The sequence below is a fragment of the Chenopodium album genome, chromosome 2 (genome assembly GCF_948465745.1).
Source record: "Chenopodium album chromosome 2, dcCheAlbu1.1, whole genome shotgun sequence".
In the NCBI taxonomy this organism is placed as follows: domain Eukaryota; kingdom Viridiplantae; phylum Streptophyta; class Magnoliopsida; order Caryophyllales; family Amaranthaceae; genus Chenopodium; species Chenopodium album.
The window spans coordinates 69,443,632-69,451,070 of NC_137835.1; positions in this window are offsets into that span (position 1 = coordinate 69,443,632).

Here is a 7,439-nt window from a genome sequence, read left to right on the forward strand (position 1 = left end):
CCACTCATCTTAATTAAATATCGATCACTCAAATCGATAAATAATTAAGAATCCTACCCAGTGGAGTCGCCAAATTGTAGGCGTCGCTCGAAGTGCGCCTACGTTAAAAGCATGTGGTGAATATGCTTGGCACTCATAGGAAGTGAAAATTGACATTACGATTAGGGACAAATAAAGTAGGGAGCCGCCAACAAGTTTTTAAGGAACTTGTAAACCGTTCACGGATCATAAAAGGCAACCAAGAAAAGGGACAACGATAGGCAACAACGATTGACCCGTGAAGGTTACACCCCATTCATAATCCATGAGATTACTAACTCCATATGGTTCGGAACCACAAAAGGAGGATCGGGGATGATGGTACGAAGTGAGTCATGGAGTCACATTCGCCCGTATTGGCCTCTACTTGATTCTTATATTGAAAAGCATTCCTGTGATCTCAAAGGCATACAAACAATAATTCAATTCGCTCCAAACTATTATTTAACTAAATTGGTTGAATATTAATGCACACATAATTCTAAAATATTGGTGATCACTTGATTAAACAACAAGATTAAAAAGGATCCTAAATCGGTTGTCCAAATTATCTTATTAGGCGTGATTTTCAATTACATATTTCCTTTAAACATGCAATATGGTGATCATAAAAAATAATAGAACAACATTAATATTAGAACCAATTTAATCACAATTCCAACAACATAAAATCGTTAGAAAAATAATAGAAATAAAAGGAGCATGACTCTTACTTTGATTCTGTTTGTTTACAACTACAAAATAATAAACGAATTAGTAACTTCAAGGAAATAATAAAACAATAATTAAATTAAATTAAATAAAGTAGAGTTGATTTGGGGTCAAACCCTCAAACAGTTCTACCTTTCACGCCTTGGCTTAAGGACAGAACCACGAGTAAAGTATGGACTCCTTTGAGTACTTGAAGAAGGAATTTTGAAGTATAAAAGGGTAGGCTAGTGTTTAGGTTAAAGCATAGAAGAGAGAAAAATAAAATCAGATAATTACTCCGTGCCCCGTACATCAGAAATGAGGGGGTATTTATAGGGAAAATGTGCTGAGGGAGCACACGGAACTTTAAAATGATAAAAACCCTAAAAAAGTATCCCGTGACACGGCAAACTGTACCGTGATATGGGGAGTCCCACCGTCAAACGACACACTTTCCCGTGACACGGTACATTTTTGGTGTGACGCGGGAAATTTTCAGAAAACGGGAAAGAAAACGCGTTGAGGGTTTACGCGGAAAAGACACGGAATGTCCCGTGTCACGGCAAACTTCCCGTGTCACGGGAAATCTCACTGTCAGACGGGAAGGATTCCCGTGACACGGTAGGTACCTGCCGTGACGCGGGAATTTCCAGTCTGTTTTTCCGTCTAAATACATTTTTAACCCTAATTTCATTCGGCATTTTAAGTGTCGATTGATAATTTCAGGCCTTTTCTGACTTATTATTATTTGGGCTAAAATAAGAAAATAATTAAATAAAAATAAATTAAAGGTTTGGGCCAAAATAAATAATAAAACAAATAAAATAAAAAGGTTTGGGCTAAAATTAAATAATAAGTTTGGGCTGAAATTAAAACTATGTTTTTACCAAACATCAAGACTGATCCATGGACTGTTCAAAAATATGAATTTAATCAAATACGATTTTTTAAGCACTCTCGGGATTAAATACTGAACCCGACCAATAGTGGCGGTGAAAGGTTGTTCATCATCGGGTTTGGTTTTGGGGAGACATTTTTAGGTGTCTACATCTACCATAAACTTTGATGTCAAGTTTGTTTGGATTAGGTTCCCTGAATTACCAATTGAATACTATGATAAGAAAGCCTTATTCTAAATTGCACAAAAAGTTAGTATACCTATTCGTGTTCATTAAGCAACCGATAAGCTATCTAGAGCTCGTTATGAAAGGGTTTGCATTGAGATAAACATGACCAATCCCCTAATTACAAAAGTTTGGGTAGGCGGTGGATGGCAACATACACGTACAATATGAGAATATTCATCTCTTTGGTTTTCATGTGCTTAAAGGATTGCAAACAAATGTGTAATGCAAATCACACTTATAAACTGCATGGATCAGACCCACAAAAAGGTTTGGCACCTTCACAACATTCTCAGTGTGAACATGAGCAACTAACCTACGCTAAATATTTACAAAATCAATGTAGGGGCCCATGTTAAAAAATCAGATGAATAATCTGATGGGTATGTGTAGGGAATATTTCAAGCAATCCCACACTTGAGCCCCACTCTGATCATACACTTAAGCATGGTGGCGTCCAAAGGGAAGGAAGCTAGAGTGAAAGAGTCGCCAACAAGTTTTAGGAACTTGTAAACCGTTCACAGGGTGAAGGTTACACCCCTTAACCATGACTGGAAGTTTGGGGATGAAGGTACAAATCCAACCTAAAAGAGATTAAATATGCCCTAAAAATAGGCCTCTACTTTATTCTTCTCGTATTCATGTGCGCTTTCTGACTAACATGCAATCAATAGGTTAACCCTAAACCTATTTAATCTATGTTGGTTGAATATTAATGCACAAATAAAACTATTATTGGCGATCACTTGAATTATAATCATATAAGCCCTAAACAAGATTATTAATTATCTTATTAAGTGTGATTACAAATACAAATTCCCTTTAAACATGCAGAAAAGGTGTGATCAAGTAATAGCAATAAATATAATCAAGCAACATAATAATCATAATAATAATAATAATTAACAATAATCATGTTAAAGCATAAAAATAATAGCAAGATCCTAGGCATGATACTAACAAGATTAATAACAAACCCTAGCATGTCACTAAACAATAAAAATCAAAGCTTTAGCCCTAACATGATACTAACATGATATTAGGAAAGAAATAGGAAGCATCACAATAATCATACTTGATATTAGAAATATTAATTAACCCTAAACATGATACTAGAAAGCAATAAAACATCCTAAAATGATACTATGAATCAATAAAACAATCTAAGCATGTTTTCTATATCAAAATATCAATGAAACAATTAAATTACTTACTTCGATGTCTCGTACCTCTTTCTAATAACAAAATACACACGTTAGTAACTTCAAGGAAAATATTAAAACAGTAAATCTAATCAAAGAATTGAAATAAGGTTTGGGACCAAACCCTCAGAAATTATCAACCTTTCACGTCTAGGGCAAAGGAAAATTCGAACTTGGCTAGGTGTTTCTAAAGCTAATGTATGAGGAATTTTGAGAGAGGGAAGGTTTAGTAAAAGAAGAGAGAGAGAGAGAGAGAAAGCTTCTAGCTTTTAGAGAGAGAAATAGAGAGATGATTGTGAATGAATAAAAACGGGGAGATACGACCCCTATTTATAGAAAAGAGTTCGAGTCCTATTTAAAATAAAAGACCTCCTGTCGCCAACGACAGGAGCAGCGCCAGACGACAAGATCGTCGCCAGGCAACAGGTATCGTCGCCAGGCGACAGACCTGTCATTTGGCACTGGGACAACTTTTTTGCGGATTTTGTTTTTATCATATCTTTTGATCCAGAAGTCCAAATAAGTCATATAATATCTCGTTGTAAAGCTCTTGAAGTCTACTTTCCAACACAATTAGAATCAGATTAAAATATTTGTATATAAAAAGATATGGCCGAAATAGTGGAAGGGTGTCAGTTTTGGATAAAGTTTTGTATTACATTCATATCTTTTTCGTTATAGCTCGGAATTAATATTATAATATATCATTGGAAAGATAATTTCAAGATCTATCCAAAAATATAAGATTTGGATAAATATTATGAGGCACAAAAATAATATCTGTCTGTCTTTGAATATCTTTAAATTCGAATAGAATTAGGATTTTAAAAAAAAGGAAAGTTTTATTCAATTTCAAACGCTTTGATTTTATCTTTTCAAAAATGATAAATAAGATATTTTAGAAACTCATAGAAACTTATAATAAGTCCTAATTAATTTAGGAATAGGATTAAACCTTTGGACCCTCCACATGATCATTGGGCCGTAGGTAAAATCCGATTTGAGCCCAGTTTAGTATTTTGGCCATAACTTCCTCATTATTCATCAGAATTGGGCTTATAATATATCGTTGGAAAGGTTTTTTCAAGCCCCATCCAACTACACTATTATTGGACCCATATCATGGACCAAACTAAACTGGAATGCATGTTTTTATAAATAGGGTAAGAAAAGAAATATTTTCAAAAACAAAAAGAAGAGAAATTTTAATAAAAACATCCTCGTCACTAGACTTTTCACACTTTCGCTTTGTTCGATAATCAAATGACATGAAAGGTATTCATCACTGGGTTTGGTTTTGGGGAGACACATTCGGGTGTCTACAGTATGGCACATAGAATTTAGTAACAGGATCCAAGAAATCAAAAGGCAAAGTATAACCCAATACTAAAAATAGCGCCAATACTCCAAGCTGGAAGAATAAAAAACCAGAGCACAAAAACTCAAAATCAAAAGCTAATAAACTCCAGCATTATATCTAATTAGAGCTCAAGGCATTTATGGAAAGCTTTGAATGAAGGAATTTTGGGAGATGAACAGCTCCAAATTTCCACTGTTGAACATTTATTGCAACCTAATTCTAGCCAATGCAATTAAAGCTAGTATTTCTCATTATCTCTCTAGTTAGAGCTTTGGTTGTACTTCCACAAAGCTAGAGTTAACTTCTTCATCTCAACACTGAGATACAGTGTCAGAGGAAAATCTAGTGAAAGATATTCAATTTTACACACTTCCTCTTCTCAAGTTTTTTCTATAAAAGAAAACCCTACTCTAGAATTAAATACCCTAACTACTGCTTTAACTCTTATATGCATTTCTAATACTGGAATTTCTTCTACTGTCTTTTCATCATCTTCTTTGTCTTCTTAAAAGCTTGTTAAAAATGAAAAACAAGAAATTCATTGTTCCATTTTCCTTGACAATGACTCAACCAACATCATCTTAATCAACAAGGACATCACCTGTATGGAAACCAGTTCCATCACGACATTACCCAATCCCAGCCCTACCACCAAACATAACACCTCCCCAAACCCTTATCAAACATCACCTACATTAATGAACTTAAATCAACCACCACCACAGTCAGTAATTTACCAGTTCCAGGGCCCTGCTTTGATCCGAAATTGGACTTACAGAGCTCAACCTTCATTTTAGTACCAACCATCCACTCTTGCTCTCTTTCCCCTAATCCCAACACCAATTTTCACCACCATAAGAATTCCAACCGCGACTTCCCCTCAAACAACTTAAGCATTGGAATCCATGGATGCCTTGAGGAGAAGGGAGGAGGAGATGCCTCTCTATGCGGGGATGAGCCTGTATCTCCAGTGGCCATCTCTTGAGGGATTGTTGTAGTTCAGGCACATGGACGGAAGCCTGCATGCCATTCCCTTTCAGTGCGCCACTAAATATCAAAACATGGTTCAACAGGAGAGTCATATGGCGACTTATAAAACACAATAAGGGGGGATATTAGGGATTCAAGCTCAGGTGTTGTGCTTGGAGGATCCTCACTCTCAGTTGGCACTAAGGAGTAACTTCTCACCGATCAAGGTAGAGGATGTCCACGGATTGGGGCATTGGGCTCACTGGAGGGATTGAGAGGAGTTCATCCTGCCACCGAACCATCAACCAAGTAATATCCCACGTTTATCCCCTTAAGAACCTCTTCCTGATTTAAAAATGAAGCTCTTAGTTTGGAATGTTAAGGGAGTAAATAATGATGATTATATTTCGCATGCTAGGGATTTGGTTAAGACTCATAAGCCTGATATACTTATTCTTCTTGAAACTAAGTGTGATACTGGTAAGGCATCTGATATTAGGAAGCAACTTGGTTTTCTTGAAAATAGAGTTATTTTAGCTCTTGGTTTGAAGGGTAGAATTTGAGTTTTTTTGGAAGGCTTAGATTTGGTGTTTTACACTGATGATGAACACAAATTTCATTCCCTTTTCAAGTTCCACAACCATCAGCTCGAAGTGCTAATTACGGGCTTGCATGCACCAAGTAGTGTAGCTTGGGAAAGACATGAATTATGGAATGATATGCAGTCTCATCTCCCTCAAACTACTACACCTTGGTTGGTTATTGAAGACATAAATGAGGTTACTTCTCAAGGGGAGAAGCAGGGAGGACGAGCTTTTAGAGCTTCACGGTGTAGGGACTTCAACAGTTTTACAAATGAGGCGTGTCTCATGGACTTGGGTGTTGGTAACCAATACACTTCGGAGAATGCAAGGTTTGGGAGGCATTTGATCAGGGGACGTCTTGATCGTGCTATTACCAATGCAACTTTTGTGGAAATCTCTCCTCGGGTAAAGGTTACTAACCTTGTTGGAACATATTCAGATCATAATCCATTTTGATTAGTTTATGTGATGATCCTGTCAAAGGTCTTTTTCCTTTTAGATGTAAGGAAGTCTGATTACAACATGATAGTTTCAAAGATTTTTTCATTTCTAATTAGAAGAATTCCAATCAAAATCTTCCTTTTCTTGTTGGTAGATCTAAGTTTCTATCTAGCACCCCTATTTGGAATTCAAATATATTTGGGAATTTACATAAAAAAATAAAAAAATAAAAAGAGTGCTCTTGGCTAGAATAAATGGCATTCAACCTTTCTTATCTAAAAGATATTCCAAATTTCTTGTTAATTTGGAGAATGATCTTATTCATGAGTTGAATGTTATTTATAAGATGGAAAGAGTAATTTGGGCACAAAAGGCTAGAATAAATTGGAGAAAGTTTAGGGATTATAATACCAAATATTTTTACATTATAGCTAAGGTAAGGAAAAGTAGAGGGAAATTTGTTGCTTTAAATAATTCTTTTGGTTCTTTGATTAGTGATCAATTGCTTTTGAAAAATCTAGCTAGGAGTCATTTTATCTATCTTTTTAGCATTGGACCTTCTATGCCTTGTTCTCACACTTATCTGATTCAAAACAGTCCTTACTAGCTTCTATTCCAAGTTCTAATGAAGTTAGCTTAAATGTGTTTAGAATAGACCCTGTTAAGAGTCCTGGGCCTAATTGTATACAACCCCTCTTCTATCAACAATTTTGAGAGGATCTTGGAAGTTCTATTCATGAGTTTGTTGTTCAAGTCTTTACCAATTCTCACATTCCTGATGATGTCCATCATTTCTACATTTCTCTAATCCCTAAAAAGGATCATCCAATTTCAATGTCTGAGTTTAGGCCTGTAGGACTTTGCAATACCATCTATAATAAGCTTGTGACCAAAATAATTTCTTCTAGACTTAGGAATGTGTTGCACCGTATTATTAACCCTTTCCAATCCAACTTCATCAAAGATAGATGCATGGGTGATAACATCATTCTCATTAAGGAAGTTGCTCATCTTTTTCACAAAAGTAAAA